Raw genomic sequence first — 18,869 nt, forward strand, 5'->3', positions numbered from 1 at the left:
TAGCACGTTTAGTAATCTATCAGTTTTTAATGCATATCGGCGGTGTAAAGCTCTAGCACTACCGGTTCATGTGGTCTTATCAATTCATTTTTTTGGTGGGAATATCTAGAACCAGCATCGTTGATGCTTTATTACTGGTTCCATTACTAGACAGCCTGGCATATCAGCCCTGACTGTTTTTGTATCCTAACAAATTAGCATCAGCCGGTTTATCAGCCGCAGAAACCATCAATTAAACGGTCAAAATATAATCTGCCCAGTTGTATTACTGTTCACCACCTCGGTTCGCCTGCCCCTCAAGCTTTGGGTCCACTCTGCCTGCCAATTAAATGTAATGGTGTAAGACGAGACCAAAATTCACTAAACCAATAGGAGGAGGGGAGGACAAGCCAAAGCCTCAATCGCCAGCTAGGCCGTCAGGAAGGTATCCGTACGAACTTATCTGATTTCCGACCAGTCATGGTAGCAATATATATGAGGGGGGCAAGACGTACAAGGGTCTTTGAAGGTCCTGCCTGCCCCAGGCACCCGTACCAAACGGCAACCAAACACATAGTAATTCGTAGATTAAGCTCTTTGATTTCTAGCTTGCTTCTTAGTTTGTTTCTCTTAGGGCGTGATTGGTTGCTGAGCAGGCCTTGAGCTAGGATGGTCAGGCTGTGCAGGACCGAAGAAGTCGGGTTAAGTTCGTGCAGGTGGTCGTGTTTGGTTGTTTTGGCTATTGGTTCAGTATGAGGCGGGGTTGTGTTTGGTTGCATGCATGCATTAGCTTTTTGGGTGTCTGACACATGGGTCCCTGTATCCTAGGGGAATCAAGTCATCCTGCACCATGAGGGAAAAAGAAATCCAGAAGATGGAGCCGTGCGGGATGGAGGAGGGCAATCGAATGAAAAGATGTAAGAAAAAGGTGCGAGCAGGACAACGAAACACGGCGCAAGTGCACGGAGGGATGCAGGATGCTCCTTTGGAACTCCTAATTCGGGCAACTAATCACGCCCTTGGTGCTTCGTTTTCGGTATTGAAAACATACCATAACACATGTTCTTTGAATCTTTCGAAGCATGACCGTTAAATTATATATTGCAAGGGTTTAGCACAATCCTATTAACATAACCAACGGGTTAACCATAAAGTGATGTATTATAAAAAAAAGTTATTGTCAACTAGTACACAAGCTATTTCTACTGGCGGTAAAAGTTGGTTTCTACTGGTGGTAGTTTTTGATCGCCCTATGCCAAATTAAAGGCCAATGAAAATAAGGCATTTTCAATAGAACTAGTTTGTACCACAAGGATAAATGGATTTCTATTGGATTAAGTCCACTTTTGGCCCCTTAATTATTGTGTCGTCTAATTTTAACCCTCAACTGTAAAACCGTCTAGTACCGGTAGCCCAACTGCTAAAATCGTTTACTTTTAGCACCTAGGCGGGGACAAGGCTGTTTTGACCGACGTTGAGCGGTTTTGACACGCAACCTCCATCTCAGACATGTGGGCCCACGCGTCATCGACTCAATCCCTACCTCTCTATCCTCACGGCCACGGCCTCGCGCTCCTGGACGCCGACGAGGAAGGCGGCTGCGGCGTCATCCAATTCCTCGCAGAGGCCCGCGTACTTGCCGCCCTCCCACGACTCACTCCGCTCCATGACCTTGCCGTTCCTGCCCTTGCCAACCGTCAGCAGCGCCATGGCTGTCTCCGCGGCCCTCCGCCACTGCTCGGCCTGCACCCGCAGGCGACGCAGCTCGGTTTCCATCTCGCCCTTCTTTGCCGCCTCCGCCGCGTCTCAGACTCGGTTGCGGATCCCGTCTCAGACTCGTACTGACGCAGCACCTGCTTCAGCTGCTCGTTCTCGTGCAGCGTGCCCTATAGCTGCTTCTTCAGCGCGTCGGCTGAGTTGTCTGTTCTCGTCTCTGCTTGTAGCTTCTCGTTCGCGTCTAGCGCACTCCATGGCTCGGATTCCTTGTCGAACAGGCTCGCCTTGAGGAAGATGACCTCGGACTTAGCGCCCTCGAGCGCCGCCGTGAGCTTGCCGTGCCACAGGTCGGACTCTATCTTTATCTGGTCCATGAGCTCGTACGCGCACTGCGTCTCGATGGTGCTAAGGATCTTCTCTTCTTGGTACCTGGCCTCCGCGGCCTCTAGCTCCGCCCTCAGCTCGGCGGCCTCTGACTCCGAGCCCGAGCAGTTGCAACAGTCGCTTGCAGCCTTTGACGACGTCTCCGCGATCTCGTCCTCGAGAGCCTTGACCTTGACACGCGACTCCTCGAGCTCCTTCACCACGAGGTTGACCGAGTCCATCAGCTTGGACCCGTCGGTGAGCAGTGAATCAATGGTGGCCTGGCTCTCCTCTAGCTGCTACTTGCACTCCTCGTGCATGGCGCGCACCTGCGCCTCGGCCTCCTCGCTCGCCTTGAGCTTCACCCTGAGCTCATCGATGGTGGCCAGCGCCTCCACCACGTCCTGCTGGCGGGCGGCGCGTGCCACGGCGGCGAGCTGGACGCAGAGGCGGTGCACCTCGCCCACCGCCGCCGCCAGCGCGGTCGAGTCCGCGGCATGCTGCTTCTGCAAGGCCTCCAGCTCCGACTGCCACGAGCGGTCGCGCTCCTGAGACAGGCGACGTAGCTCCAGGAGGCGCGCCTCCTTGGCCGATGAGAGCTCGGCGAGCTGCGCCTCGGAGTCGCGCGCCTGCACGGACGCCGCGGCGGCCTGCGCCTTGGCATCGTCGGCTTCCTGCAGGGCCCGCTTCCTGAAGAGCTCGGAGGAATGGAGCTGCTCCTTGGCCTTCTTGAGCTCGTCTTGCAGCTACGACAGTTGGGACTCCAGCTCTGACAGCTTCGTCGTCGGTGGTCTCCTTTTCGTCGTAGGAGGAGGAGGCTCCGCCGGCATCGCACCACACCCTGAGCGCACGCACGAGCGCTGGGTGTTACGGCTCGCTTGCGGACCGCGCCTGTGTTGTCGCGGCCGCCTTCCTCATGGGCGTCCAGGAGCGCGAGGCCGTGGCCGTGAGGATGGAGAGGGAGGGATTGAGTTGATGACGTGTGGGCCCCACATGTCACTGAGATGGAGGTTACGTGTCAAAACCGCTCAACGTCGGTTAAAACAGTCTTGCCCCCGCTCAGGTGCTAAAAGTGAACGGTTTTGACAGATGGGGTACCGGTATTAGACGGTTTTGTAGTTGAGGGTTAAAATTAGACCGACACAATAGTTGAGGGGCTAAAAGTGGACTTAATCCATTTCTATTCATAGTCAATGTTAGGGCAGTCTCAGTGGAGAGTTTCATGGTGTTGTTTCCAAGATAATGAAATTTGGATGAAACACCCATTCACAATGCAAAGTTTCATTCTATAGTTTCATAGACATTTAATTTCATTACTCAAAGATAGTTGGAAATCATGCCTAGATGAAACTCATTTCTTTTCTCTCTTCTTAAATACACTGTTGTGTCATAAAAAATACATATGTGGCAAACTATTTAATGCAAATGAAATTCATATAAATCTCCCACTGAGGCTGGCCTTAGTAACTTGCCACTAGAAATCAACTCTTGAAAACAACACAAAAGATAGGCAATGATTTTGCACCTGGGCCCGCGCCATGGAATAAACACAAGGCCATGCCTACCATGTCATAATTTTTTTTTGTACAAAATACGCATTTGTGTGCTTCATAGGATTCAAATAATAAATCCAGAACGTCCCCTCATATCAGTCTTACTTACCATCCCACTATATATCAATTTTTGATAACATAATAACTATTCCTTTGGAACAATCAGTAGCGAATATTTTTAGTGGCCACAACGAACTGCCACTTCTTGCCTTCGACTAGTAGGAATTATACACGTTTTCTACAGTCCATGTTCATAAACTTTTTACCTTCCACTAGTAGGAATATTTTTAGTCCATGTTTTATACAACGGACTACTTTATAAGTCATGAGGCCAAATACAGTAGTCAAGCACTTTTTCTTGGTGCACAACTTTTATTGGTTGCCAGCTCTCTCATGCTCATTAAGTATAATAGTCAAGATTGCATTTATAGCCAGGCACGAAAGAGAAAAGGTGGGTCAAGAAAATGCCACTTAACAAAGTCACGCTGACGCTTTATATTGGTAGCCATAGTATCAACCACAAGAAAATATTTTAACTACTTGATTTTTTATAACAAAATGGGGCTCGACTCCCTGTGGAAGCTAATATTTTAGAATTTTACAGCTTTTGTGCTTTGAGTGTGATCGACGACATTTCCATTGATAGCGAGGCACCTCTAATGACTTTGTCAATTTCGAGGATTTGTCGGCTTAGCCTTAGAAGGTGCTCATAGGGGTACGATTTGCATGCGTACGTGCGTTCATAGTGATGGGTGTGCTTTGTGTTGTGTGTGTCTTCATCGAACGAAAAGCCCCACTAACACCAACGAAGAACCCCACGCGAACTGCCGCTGCTGCGTCTTCGTCGAACGAAGAGCCCCACTAACCACAACGAACCCGCGACCCGCGATGCCTACGAAGAGCCCCGCTAGCCTCTGTGTCGCTCAAGTCCACACGCACCAAGATCGCATCGCAGCCCGTTGCGTCCGCCCCACGCCCACGACTAGCATGCTGCATGCCCAACACCCCCATGGCCCCAGCACCCCGCGTTCGCCGGCCCGAGCACCTCCGCCCGCTTGGCCCCGGTGAACCACATGCCCCTGTCCGTCCTGGCTCGCCCCTCCCCAGCCGAACAACATAGAAAGATAGAATAAAACACGTGCAACAACATGGAAACAACTACTGCAATACTAGGTTGAAGCAGCGGAAATACCATGGAACTTATATATTGCAACAACAAGGAGCAACAGCTGCAACATTAGGATGAAGCAGTTGAAACACCATGAACATATTATTGCAACAACAAGGAACAACAGCTGAAACATTAGGCTGAAGCAGCTGAAACACCATGAACATATTATTGCAACAACACCGAACTAACTGCTACAACAATAGGTTGAAGGAGTTGAAACATTTGGAACATATTATTGCAACACTAGTGTGAAGCATATGAAACAACGCTCGAAATAAAACACTTACAACAACATAGAAAAACTACTGCAACATGAGATTCAAGCAACTGAAAACATACTGCAACATCTCAAGCAGTACTACTGCAACATTGCAAAAACATCTGTTGCAACAACCCAAAACATTACATTGCAACATTCGAAATCATCTGTTGCAACATCCAAAAAAACCATTGCAACACGGCGAGATCTGACCCCGAGAGCTCGCTGGAACCCTAGCCACCGCAGCATCCCTTAGATATAGAGGAGGAGGAGGAGGGCCCAGATCTAGAGGAGGAGGGCTCAGATCCAGAGAAGGACCCATCTACCTCGCCGGAAGCCGCCGCCGTCGCCCTCTTCTCCGGTGGCATGGAGGTCACGGAGGGAGGGAGGGGCGACGGGCGCACGGCTCGGGTAGGGCGGCGCACGGCTCGGGTGGGGAGGCGCCGTGAGAACCTCGGGAGGGAGCGGCGGCCAGCGTCTCCGTATGGAGCGGGCTGAGCGACGTGGGGCAGGTGGATGAGGAAAAGGCAAGGGAAGTGAGTGGAGGAGTGTGTGCCACGTCCAGAGGTGAAGAAGCACATCGGACGCCAGACATATAACATTACCGAAAATAATTTGTACTCCCTCTGTCCACAAAGAATGTCATTCTCACGCTTTTCGAGAAAATCTAGCATATTTTATTTTGACCAATTATATATAAAAGATATTAATACTTAAAATGCATAATTAGTGAAATATATTTTATTATAATTTATTTAATTTTTTGTGAACAATTATAAATTTATTTATTGATGTAAATGTCGCTAATATTTTACATTAAGCTAGTAAATTTGAAAAAGTTTGACAACATGCATCTTATAGCGTTATTATTTTTGGGAAAGAGGGAGAGTAGACGTTGGTCCTGATGCCGAGTCGATGGCTATATTGGCAGGCCAGCATTTAGACAAGACCTGTCAGCGAGTCACTGTCCGTGTTCACCGAAAAGCAACGAACGACAAATTATTTAGTCCGGCAGAGTCGTGCTATAGGCTGACGCCACAGTTGACCCAGCACCCAATAAGACGCGTGCGTGGGAGCTATTTGTGCCGGGTGCAAGGACATACACGAGAAGCAGCTCATCAACGGGGGGCAAGATGCCGATGACAGGCGGCCGCCACAGCATTCCGCCCATGCTTTTGCCGTTGCTGCTGCTTCTTCTCTTCAATGGATGTCCTGTTCATTGCAGCGGCGAACCGAGGGACAGTGCACCTCCGTCGCCGCATTTACCGTCAGGTAATACGTCGCTTTTACCGTCAGTGTGCTCCAACAATTTACCTGACCCCCCTCTGGACAAACACTTGCTAATTTTCTCTTGCCATTGTTTTGCGCCGCCTCTTAGGTTTTAACGGGACGAGTCGTGTGCTTCATGCCCACACTGGTGAGTACATATATACACTTTATATGCATCTATGTCATCGTAATTTTTCATACAGTTCGACGATTACACAATTGGGCCAGTTTGCGGGATTAGAAATCACCTATTTGTGCAAATTAAAACTGGAACCATACATCTTCGCACATCTTTTTCTCGGATTTAATTTGTTTCTTCGTTGCTTGGAAATATATATAGTGATCCTTCCATCCTGAAATACAATTCATTATTATGAGTTCTAGAATGTGTACTACTGTACTAGAATATCTCTACTACATAAATGATTTTAGAGGCATCATTTCCATTTTGGTAGAGACGACTCTATAAAAACCATCTCTAAAAATGGTTTCAGAGATCATCCACCTCTAGAAATCAATTTTTATTAGATAGGTGGTGTTTCAATTGCCTCTGAAAATGCCTCTGTTTCTACGGGTTGTTGGAAATATAGTCCGCTTGTAAAAATTCGTGCAGCACCAAAAAAATCATCACTTTTAATGTTATTTTGATTTGAATGAAGACAAACTTTTTAAGCTCAAAGAGATCTATAACTTTATAGTTGGACTGTACTTTTTTGTTGCGTTACAACATGAACAGAGTAAATATGGTACTAGTACCTCGAGAAGATTTCGTAGGTTCTCAGCTCTATAATTAGTATGTACTCTTCTTATTAAGAAAGAATCACATTATGGTCTCTGCATAACTTTAAGTAGTATATACTTTTCTTATGAAAAAATACATTATGGTCTCCGCATAAGCATAACTTATATACACAAGCTATTGAAAAGCAACGCAACAAAAATATGGAAATTTCCTCCGTACATTCTAACTTGACCGATTTTTATTGTGCACAGAGAGAATTGGTACAGGTTATCGACCAAGCAAACACGGTGGTTCTCCTACGTACACGCCACACACGCCTAGCTGTGACGCTCCACCATGCTAACCAACGCGTGCGTAGTGCAGACTTCAACCTCAATAAAGCAAGATGTTACTCTCTTCATATGCATTCTGGCTCCATTTGTTGACATTTGAGTTTGATACAATGGAATAATGTGCCTCGTTGAAACACACTAGTATAAAGTAATAGTCCGATCATTCATTTTGGCTTTTCAAAAAATACATAGCTTTTGTTGTACACTTAGATATGTACTATATCTAGATACATAGGAAAAGCAATGTATCTAGAAAAGCCAAAAAGTCTTATAATTTTGAATGGAAGGAGTTCCATTTTCGCCAATGATTCAGTAAAAATTTCTTGTTGTATGTCACAACCGGATTATAATAGAACTGGTGGTGAAAATTATTTTCACCGTCCAGAGATATTTCAGCAATAGTTCATGATAAGAACCAACTGTGAGAATTATTTTTCACCGCCGTTTAAAAATGCACACAGTATAGAACCCCATTTTCATTAGTAAAGGTGGCCTAGTTTGGCCAAACAAAGAACCCAAAAATACACCAGCTCCTCGCTTCCAAACCCTCAACTCATCGCCACCCACAACACCCTCTCTCCCACGCAGACCACTAGTACAAAAACAGTTTCTACAGATGGATTCTTTTTTCAATTCAGGTGGATCAATCTAACACCACTTCCAAAAATGGTTTCTGAAACGAGCCGCCTCTAGAAATACATTTGTAGCGGGTGGCTGGTATTCTCATCCACCTCTACAAATAAATTTACCTCTAAAATTTACCTCTAAAAATCTATTTGTAGAGGCCCAGTTGGATCTAGTACCGTCGCTAAAATTAGGTACAGCACAGTAAAATTTATCATTTTTTCAAATCAACTTGGATGAAGACAAGCTTTATACAAAATTTAACATCATCGACCCTAAAACCTTAGGAATTCAACATCAACCAAAACGGTGAAGAGGGGGAGAAAGAGAAGTGAAAAAACAAAACTCCAATCATCTTAGAATCAAGACTCAGATGTAAGAGAATATGATTGCTCTATTTCCATGATCTACCAGATCTGATCCTTTACAGAGAAAAGATTAAACACACCAGAGTAATCAGCCTCTAGACTGCGGATATGGACATGTAAACAAGATGAAAGCTTAAACTACTTCAGCTATGACTTAGGCTAGGAATGACTGCAAATGTAAAACTGAAGAGATAGCTATTTGGGAGCAGCCTCTATATTATTTATAGAGCTATTACATATTTCCAACACTCCCTTATGTATTTTGGCTGAACCACATAACCCAAGTGCAAAATGATCCAACTCCAGATCTGTCCTTCCGATGGCCACCAGCTCTTCACGACTTTTCTTCACCTCGGCGCAAGCTTCATGATAATGCCACGTGCCTCCTCACGTTCTAGCCAGATCTCCAACTCAGGTTTTGAGGCCCAAACCCAAAATTTGTCCGCTAGTGGTTTTGAGGCCCAAACCGCCAAACAACCTGGAGAAGCGTATCTGCTACACCTCCATGATCTCGACACGTGTCACCGTAGTCTTTGATGGCCTGATCACCAAGTCCTTCAGCACCTCTGCTTGACTTCGTCAACCGTTGTCTTGACTTGGTCGACACAGTCTACTCCTCTGCAAGTCCTCTTCCTTGTTGATATGTCCCTAAGTGTTAGCCACCACGATCAGCCTCACGTCCATCCTTCACCGCTTCCAATCACTGCAATGACATGGCCCATCTCTATTTGACCTTCACCGTGCTCGTTGACCGTCTTCGTGCTCCACGACTACATGTCATGTATATCACAATCGCCACTAATTGCTGCACGGTGATGTATTCGTTTGTGAACAAATATGAAGCCATAGCAAGCCCAAATAGGCAACCGCCACTACTACATATTTCTTTTTCCAGGCAGGCCAAATTGATTAATGGAGGCGAGCAACCCAACCGCCTCCAAACAAAGGACCCCGTTAATGGAGACCTATGGAGGCGGTTGCTTTGCCCGTCTCAGTTAATTGATTAATGGAGGCGGACGCCTTAGAACGTCCACCTCGGTTAATCCATAAAAAAACAAAAAAATCCACAGGCCCATTGGCGAGCCTGTTCTGGAGCCTGCCAGCGAGCCCATTCCTAGCCCGCTGCTCGCCTCCACGCCGGCCTCCTCCTCGCCTCCACGCCGGATCCGCCAGCTGCTTGCCTCCATTCTAGACTCCTCGCCTCCACGGTGGCCTCCTCCTCGCCTCCACTCCGAATCACCCGCTGTTGGCCTCCACGTCATCCTCCCCATCGCCTCCACACCGGATCTGCCCGTTGCTCGCCTCCACGCCAGCCTCCTCCTTGCCCCCACGTCGGATCCGGTCTTGACAAGAGCAGTGGGTCGCATGCTCACCAGATCATGCCGCTGCTCACCTATGGGGGAGAGGGAGAGGAGAGGGAGGGGTGCCACTGCCTGTGGGGGAGAGGGAGCGGGAGAAGCATCGCTGCTTGTGTGGGAGAGGAAGAGGAGAGCGAAAGGGGAGGGTCACCACCGCCTGTGGGGGAGAGGAAAGGAGAGGGAAGAAGTGGGGCATGTGGAGAGGATGTCGGGATGCAGAGTGGCGGCGGGGTGCCGGGCTCGAGGAGTGGTGGGGTACGGAGAGTGGCAGCAGGATGTGGAGAGAAGGGGTGCGGCTGGTAGAGGGAGGGGCACTAGTCGGAGTGGAGCCAGGTTAACCTAAGTCCGATTTATGTATAACACCGATAGGAGGATAGATATGGGATCTTACTTGGGCTCCGAGCTAGGGAAGTATTTTCGGTGGCAGGCCTTATAGTGTGCCCGCCTCGGTAAAGGGATTTTATGGAGTGGGCACCTTAAGACGACCGCCTTCGAAACTCGATCATTTTAGGAGGCAGTTGGCTTAAGACGTCCTTCTCTGTAAATCCAAGGCACCGACAGACTGAACACGGGCAGAAGCAGAGGAACCTGCTACTCATGAAGGGGAGAGCAGATGTAGTAGTGAAGTCCAGTGTTTGGATGAAGCAGACGAGCAGATTCTTTGTAGACACACCACACATCCGCCTGTAGTAGGGCAGCAGTCCTGCGTGGAGGAGAGTCCACACACCCGCTGGATCAGTCCCGACTGAAGCAGAGGCCAGAGACGAGCCCGGCGGATGGGCAGATAGGACCGGCAACGGAATAGAATCGAGCCACGGACGGACACAGCGCCGTGCGGGCGAACTACGCGGCAACTGGAGACGGCGCGAGCAGGGGCAGATGGCGTGGCGATGGGCCACGCGGATAACGCGGTGACGGGTGCGCAGGCGAAGACGAGCACACGCACGATGGAGACCGGACGACGCCAGTGCAGACCGCGCGATGACGAATCCCAGTGCGCAGACACCGACGTCCATAGCACGTTTAGTATTCTATCCGTTTTTAATGCATATCGGCGGTGTAAAGCTCCACCACTACCGGTTCATGTGGTCTTATCAATTCATTTTTTTGGTGGGAATATCTAGAACCAGCATCGTTGATGCTTTATTGCCGGTTCCATTATATCCGACGGTACTAGACAGCCTGGCTTATCAGCCCTGACTGTTTTTCTCACGTAATAAATCAGCTGTTTTATCAGCAGCAGAAACCAGAGTATAATCTGCCAGTTGCAGTACTGTTCACCACCTCGATTCGCCTGCCCCTCAAGCTTTGGGTCCACTCTGCCTGCCAATTAAATGCAATGGTGTAAGACGAGACGAAAATTCACTAAACCGAGGAGGGGAGGACAAACCAAAGCCTCAATCGCCAGCTAGGCCGTCAGCCGTATGAACTTATCTGATTTCCGACCACTCACGGTAGCAATATATATGAGGGGGGCAAGACGTACAAGGGTCTTTGAAGGTCCTGCCAGCCCCAGGCACCCGTACCAAACGGCAACCAAGCACATAATCAGCATGTTCGCTTGTTGGTTTCAGCCAGGGCTTATCAGTCAGCCAACAGTGTTTTTCTCTCACAACAAACCAGCACCAGCCGGGCTTATCAGCCCAGAAACCAACCAGCGAACATGTTGAGTAATTCATAGAGTAAGCTCTTTGATTTTTAGCTTGCTTGTTAGTTTGTTTCTCTTGGTGCTTCGTTTTGGGTATTGAAAACATACCATAACACATGTTCTTTGAATCTTTCGGAGCATCACCGTTAAATTATATATTGCAAGGGTTTAGCACAATCCTATGAACATAACCCACGGGTTAACCATGAAGTGATGTATTATAAAAAAAGTTATTGTCAACTACTACAGGAGCTATTTCTACTGGCGGTAAAAGTTGGTTTCTACTGGAGGTAGTTTTTGATTGCCTATGCCAAATTAAAGGCCAATGAAAATAAGGCATTTTCAATAAAACTAGTTTGTACCACAAGGATAAATGGATTTCTATTCGTAGTCAATGTTAGGCCAGTCTCAGTGGAGAGTTTCATGGTGTTGTTAACAAGATAATGAAATTTGGATGAAACACCTATTCTCAATGCAAAATTTCATTCTATAGTTTCGTAGGCATTTAATTTTATTATTCAAAGATAGTTGGAAATCATGCCTAGATGAAACTCATTTCTTCTCTCTCTTCTTAAATACACTGCTATGTCATAAAAATACATATGTGGCAAGCTATTTAATGCAAATGAAATTCATATAAATCTCCCACTGAGGCTAGCCTTAGTAACTTGCCACTAGAAATCAACTCTTGAAAACAACACAAAAGATAGGCAATGATTTTGCACCTGGGCCCGCGCCATCGAATAAACACGAGGCCACACCTACCATGTCATAATTTTTTTTTGTACAAAATACGCATTTGTGTGCTTCATACGATTCAAATAATAAATCCAGAACCTCCCCTAATATCAGTCTTACTTACCATCCCACTATATATCAATTTTTGATAACCTAATAATTATTCCTTTGGAACAATCAGTAGAGAATATTTTTAGTGGCCACAACGAACTGCCACTTCTTGCCACGCCAGCACCCAGATCTGCCTTTGCTGACCATTTAGGAGGGGCCAGCAGTTTGGAGGAGGGGGCCATGGTGAAAGTCGTGAAGCACCGGCGGAGGATGAGGAGCGGCGGTGGCAGAGAGAGAGAACGTCAGGCGTGGCCGAGAGAGAGATAGAGAGCCGTGAAGCGCACCATGTGGGTGAATGAGAGAGAGAGCCGATGGCTAGGGTTGGCCATTAATATACTTGATCTCTGTTTTCACCACAAGTTTAAATCATGGACCGACAGCGGCAGTGAAAATTCTTACACCGTTGGTTCTGATATAAACGTATGGTGAAACTCATTTTCACTGCCGGTGATAATTTAGTAATCCTGGTTTTAACAGAACTGACGACGAAAATAGCGTGAGGAAAAATGATTTCTGCAGTAGCATTGGCCCGTGGTTTCTATTGCTAATGAATAGAGAAAGATTCATGTGCCTAGAACATCATACCTATATGGTGATTGGTAAAATACTTCGGAACTGCTAGCGCCCGGACGTCCGATCTAGGCGCTAGCGTCCGGACGCCCCTCAGCGCTTGACCCCCCTCGTCCGCTTCCCAGTCCGCACTCCCCCAGCGCGTGCCCCTTCCCCTGTTCTGCAACGCACGCTACTAGCACGCCCCCCCGGCAACGCGCGCAAGGAGCGGACCCGCTGGCGATGGTACGAGGCTGGGGCAGCAGCATGGACCAATGCCGCCGCCCGGAGATCGCACGCCGAATATTTCGAAAGAAATATGAGGCTCTCATTCACCCCCTCTGGTCGCCTGGCCGCTTTTTTCGGTCCTTCAAAATGACTCAACCGTGACCAAGGAGATACGGCCCACCTTGTATGGTCAATGACCAAACTGAACCTGTTACTAGAAATATACGTTTTCTATAGTCCATGTTCATAAACTTTTTACCTTCCACTAGTAGGAATTATACTTTCCACAACGGACTACTTTATAAGTCATGAGGCTAAATACAGTAGTCAAGCACTTTTTCTTGGTGCACAACTTTTATTGGTTGCCAGCTCTCATGCTCATTAAGTATAATAGTCAAGATTGTATTTATAGCCAGGCACGAAAGAGAAAAAGTGGGTCAAGAAAATGCCACTTAACAAAGTCACGCTGACGCTTTATATTGGTAGCCATAGTATCAACCACAAGAAAATATTTTAAGTACTTGATTTTTTATAACAAAATGGGGCTCGACTCCCCGTGGAAGCTAATATTTTAGAATTTAACAGCTTTTGTGCTTTGAGTGTGATCGACGACATTTCCATTAACAGCGAGGCACCTATAATGACTTTGTCAATTTCGAGGATTTGCCGGCTTAGCCTTCGAAGGTGCTCATAGGGGTAGGATTTGTGTGCGTACCTGCGTTCACAGTGATGGGTGTGCTTGTGTTGTGTGTGTCTTTGTCGAACGAAGAGCCTCACTAGCCTCTGTGTCGCTCGAGTCCGCACGCATCCAGATCGCGCCGCAGCCCGTTGCGTCAGCCGCACGCCCGTGACCAGCATGCTTGTCGACGAAATATGGTCGGCAGTCTACCTAGGGGTATGCCCAAGGTAGTAGATTATCGGCAGACAGATGCTCAAGCTACAAACAAGATGGTGACGCAAGATAGACACGAGGTTTTATCCAGGTTCGGCCGCCGTGAAGGTGTAATACCTACGTCCTGCGTCTGATTGTATTGCTGTATGTCAATGAGAGATGTTTTCTAGAGGGGTCCCCTGCCCGCCTTATATAGTCTGGGGAGCAGGGTTACAGATCTAAAAACTAATCCTAACCAGTCAGTGTTGGCGAGCTTGCGCTACAATGCTGTGTATGTACAGCCAAATGGGGAGCCGGGTAGGAAGGCCCATGGGCTGCACTAAGGTACCTACACTGTTACGAATAAAGGGAGATTGAAATGGATAATAGTATTTAGGCCCAATAGGAACAATTTATCGAGTACATGGGAGGCACAAGAGGAAAACCCTAGACTAGGAATTACAGTAGTACCATGGACTATTACACCTTAACACCCCCCTCTCAAATGCAACATGAATGCAATGGCGTTGCATTTGGAGAGTTGGCACTAGGCACTAGACTTGAAAAATAAAAATGACTAATTACATCCAAAATCCAAAATAGAAGATGTCGTCGAAGCGTGCAGCTCTTGAACAATGTCATGTAGAAAATGATCTCCTCCACACAAGAGGATACTGCCTTCACAACACGGACTTGCTTCAAATATGAACCTTGCTTTGGTGACTTTGAACTCGACAACAATAGAGATGTGTCAAATCAAGCCAAAGGAAGCACAGAGAGATTACCGTTGCAAAATGGCGAGCAGTAGGATTGAATGTTGATGACCACAAGTTAACGGCCATTGATCATGAAGTGTAGCAAAATGGCTACGAACGAGACCAAGAGGGCATAGTCGCATCAGTGATATGTTGATTAGCTAAATCGACGGGGGACTCAGCTAACCTAAGAAAAGAAAAAATGGCTAATCTGACAAAATATGTGGACACGCACGGCTTAGACGAACCGTGATATGTAAAATTGGACTTGGATGTGGACACTGATGCAACAGATGCAATGGAACTTAGAGAATACTAGGCCTCAACAGAGTACCAAGTAGTAGGAATGATAACCAGAGTAGAGGACCAAAGCACTTAGCAAATATAGAGCATCCGCGGAACAGTGGACTATTGCAGCAAGCAGCAGAACAGAGCACCACTGCATCATAGAGTACCAAGGCACGGACAGACAAAACACGGGCAGAAGCAGAGGAACCTGCTACTCACGAAGGGGAGAGCAGATGATGTAATAGTGAAGTCCAGTGATTGGCTGAAGCAGACGAGCAGATTCTTGGTAGACGCACGGCAGTAGGGCAGCAGTCCTGCGTGGAGCAAAGTCCACACACCCGCTGGATCAGTCCCGCCTGAAGCACCAGACATGAGCCGCGGACGGACACAGCCGAGCCGCACGACCAGGCCGTCCGGGCGAACTGCGCGGGAACTGGAGACGCGTTGCGATGGGCCACGCGGATGACGCGGAAGACGAGCACACGCGCGATGGAGACCGGACGACGCGAGTGCAGACCGCGCGATGACGAATCCCAGTGCGCAGACACCGACGTCCATCGCACGTTTAGTAATCTATCAGTTTTTAATGCATATCGGCGGTGTAAAGCTCCAGCGCTACCGGTTCATGTGGTCTTATCAATTCATTTTTTTGGTGGGAATATCTAGAACCAGCATCGTTGATGCTTTATTACCGGTTCCATTATATCCGACAGTATCAGCCCTGGCTGTTTTTCTCTCGTAATAAATTAGCATCAGCCGCAGAAATCATAAGCCGAAAAGCCAGAGTATAATCTGCCAGTTGTAGTACTCGTACGGCTCGGGCAGGGCAGCGCACGGCTTGGGCGGGGAGGTGCCGTGAGAAGCTTGGGAGGGAGCGGCGGCGAGCGTCTCCTTATGGAGCGGGCTGAGTGACGTGGGGCATGTGCATGAGGAAAATGCAAGGGAAGCGAGTGGAGGAGCGTGTGCCGCATCCAGAGGTGAAGAAGCATGTCGGACGCCAGACATGTGTCATTCTCATGCTTTTCGAGAAAATCTAGCATATTTTATTTTGACCAATTATATTTAAAAGATATTCATACTTAACATGCATAATTAGTGAAATAATTTTTATTATAATTTATTTAATTTTTTGTGAACAATTATAAATTTATTTAATGATATAAATGTTACTAATATTTTACAATAAGCTAGTAAATTTGAAAAAGTTTGACCAACATGCATCTTATAGCGTTATTCTTTTTGGGAAAGAGGGAGAGTAGACGTTGGTCCTGATGCCGAGTCGATGGCTATATAGGCAGGCCAGCATTTAGACAAGACCTGTCAGCGAGTCACCGTCCGTGTTCACCGAAAAGCAACGAACGACAAATTTAGTCCGGCAGAGTCGTGCTATAGGCTGACGCCACAGTTGACCCAGCACCCAATAAGACGCGTGCGTGGGAGCTATTTGTGCCGGGTGCAAGGACATACACGAGAAGCAGCTCATCAACGGGGGGCAAGATGCCGATGACAGGCGGCCGCCACAGTATTCCGCCCATGCTTTTGCCGTTGCTGCTGCTTCTTCTCTTCAATGGATGTCCTGTTCATTGCAGCGGCGAACCGAGGGACAGTGCACCTCCGTCGCCGCATTTACCGTCAGGTAATACGTCGCTTTTACCGTCAGTGTGCTCCAACAATTTACCTGACCCCCCTCTGGACAAACACTTGCTAATTTTCTCTTGCCATTGTTTTGCGCCGCCTCTTAGGTTTTAACGGGACGACTCGTGTGCTTGATCCGGCCCACAATATACAAGGGCGTACAATCCCAGGTGAGTGCAATATGTCATTGTAATTTTTCATACAGTTCGTCGATTACACAATTGGGCCAGTTTGTGGGATTAGAAATCACCTATTTGTGCAAATTAAAACTGGAACCATACATCTTCGCACATCTTTTTCTCGGATTTAATTTGTTTCTTCGTTGCTTGGAAATATATGTAGTGATCCCTCCATCCTGAAATACAATTCATTATTATGAGTTCTAGAATGTGTACTACTGTACTAGAATATCTCTACTACATAAATGATTTTAGAGGCATCATTTCCATTTTGGTAGAGACGACTCTATAAAAACCATCTCTAAAAATGGTTTCAGAGATCATCCACCTCTAGAAATCGATTTTTATTAGATAGGTGGTGTTTCAAATGCCTCTGAAAATGCCTCTGTTTCTACGGGTTGTGGGAAATATAGTCCGCTTGTTAAAATTGGTGCAGCACCAAAAAAAAAATAATCACTTTTAATGTTATTTTGATTTGAACGAAGACAAACTTTTTAAGCTCAAAGAGATCTATAACTTTATAGTTGAGCTGTACTTTTTGTTGCATTACAACATGAACATAGTAAATATGGTACTAGTGCCTCGAGAAGATTTCGTAGGTTCCCAGCTCTATAATTAGTATGTACTCTTCTTATTAAGAAAGAATCACATTATGGTCTCTGCATAACTTTAAGTAGTATATACTTTTCTTCTGAAAAAATACATTATGGTCTCCGCATAAGAATAACTTATATACACAAGCTATTGAAAAGCAACGCAACTAAAATATGGAAATTTCGTCCGTACGTATCTCTGGTTGATCCTTTCCATTAACTAAACTAGCTGTACATTCTAACTTGACGGATTTTTATTGTGCACAGTGACAATTGGTAAAAGTTATCGACCAGGCAAACACGGTGGTTCTCGTCCGTACACGCCACGCACGCCTATCTGCGACGCTCCACCATGCAAACCAACGCTTGGGTAGTGCAGACTTCAACCTCAACAAAGCAAGATGTTATTTCTCTTCATATGCATTATGGCTCCCTTTGTTGACATTTGAGTTTGATACAATGGAATAATGTGCCTCGTTGAAACACACTAGTATAAAGTAATAGTCCGATCGTTCATTTTGTCTTCATATGCTTTTGTTGTACACTTTGATATGTACTATATCTAGATACATAGGAAAAGCAATATATCCACAAAAGCCAATAAGTCTTATAACTTTGAATGGAAGGAGTTCCATTTTCGCCAATGATTCAGTAAAAATTGCTTGTTGTATGTCACAACCAGATTATAATAGAACTGGTGGTGAAAATTATTTTCACCGTCCGAAGATATTTCAGCAACAGTTCATGATAAGAACCAACTGTGAGAATTATTTTTCACCGCCGTGAAAAAATGCACACAGTATAGAACCCCATTTTCATTAGTAAAGGTGGCCTAGTACGGCCAAACAAAGAACCCAAAAATACACCAGCTCCTCGCTTCCAAACCCTCAACTCATCGCCACCCACAACACCCTCTCTCCCACGCAGACCACTAGTACAAAAACAGTTTCTAGACAAGCATTCTTTTTTCAATTCAGGTAGATCAATCTAACACCACCTTCAAAAATGGTTTCCGAAACGAGCGGCCTCTAGAAATACATTTGTAGCGGGTGGCTGGTATTCTCAGCCACCTCTACAAATAGATTTTTAGAGGTGGCTGACTCTTAGCCAGGCACCTCTAAAAATCTATTTGTAGAGGCGCAGTTGGATCTAGTACCGTCGCTAAAATTAGATGCAGCACAGTAAAATTGATCATTTTTTCAAATCAACTTGGATGAAGACAGGCTTTATACAAAATTTGTATATCTAAAAGAGATCTACAACTTTGTGGTTGACAATATTTTCATTTAAAATCATTAGATCAAGCAAATTCCATTTGAAGTTCTCACATTTTGAAATTTAATTTTTTTAGAATTTCCAAATGACAACGGATGAAGAAATGACCAAAACTAAATTTATAGATTTAGAAAAGATATAAACCATTGCAGTTGATACCATTTTCATTCAAAATAACCTATGGTCTGAAAATTTAGCTTCAAGTCCTTACATATTGAAATTCAAATTTTAAAAACGACCTCTGCTGGAGAAATGACAAAAACCA

General features: G+C 46.2%; 2 long non-coding RNA genes and 1 pseudogene across 2 annotated transcripts; 2 read left to right on the forward strand and 1 right to left on the reverse strand.

Moving 5' to 3' along the window:
- Positions 1 to 1,348: 1,348 nt before the first annotated feature.
- LOC136482681 (interactor of constitutive active ROPs 2, chloroplastic-like) lies at positions 1,349 to 3,262 on the reverse strand (annotated as a pseudogene).
- Positions 3,263 to 6,132: 2,870 nt separating this feature from the next.
- Positions 6,133 to 7,683, forward strand: LOC136482682 (uncharacterized). The gene is made up of 3 exons (XR_010765154.1): positions 6,133 to 6,313; positions 6,420 to 6,458; positions 7,304 to 7,683. It is a non-coding gene; the product is annotated as an uncharacterized lncRNA (long non-coding RNA).
- Positions 7,684 to 16,198: 8,515 nt separating this feature from the next.
- LOC136482683 (uncharacterized) lies at positions 16,199 to 17,903 on the forward strand. Its single transcript, XR_010765155.1, has 3 exons — positions 16,199 to 16,558; positions 16,665 to 16,727; positions 17,597 to 17,903. It is a non-coding gene; the product is annotated as an uncharacterized lncRNA (long non-coding RNA).
- The last annotated feature ends 966 nt before the right edge of the window (positions 17,904 to 18,869 follow it).

This window comes from Miscanthus floridulus, chromosome 9 (assembly GCF_019320115.1).
Source record: "Miscanthus floridulus cultivar M001 chromosome 9, ASM1932011v1, whole genome shotgun sequence".
NCBI classification, from domain to species: domain Eukaryota; kingdom Viridiplantae; phylum Streptophyta; class Magnoliopsida; order Poales; family Poaceae; genus Miscanthus; species Miscanthus floridulus.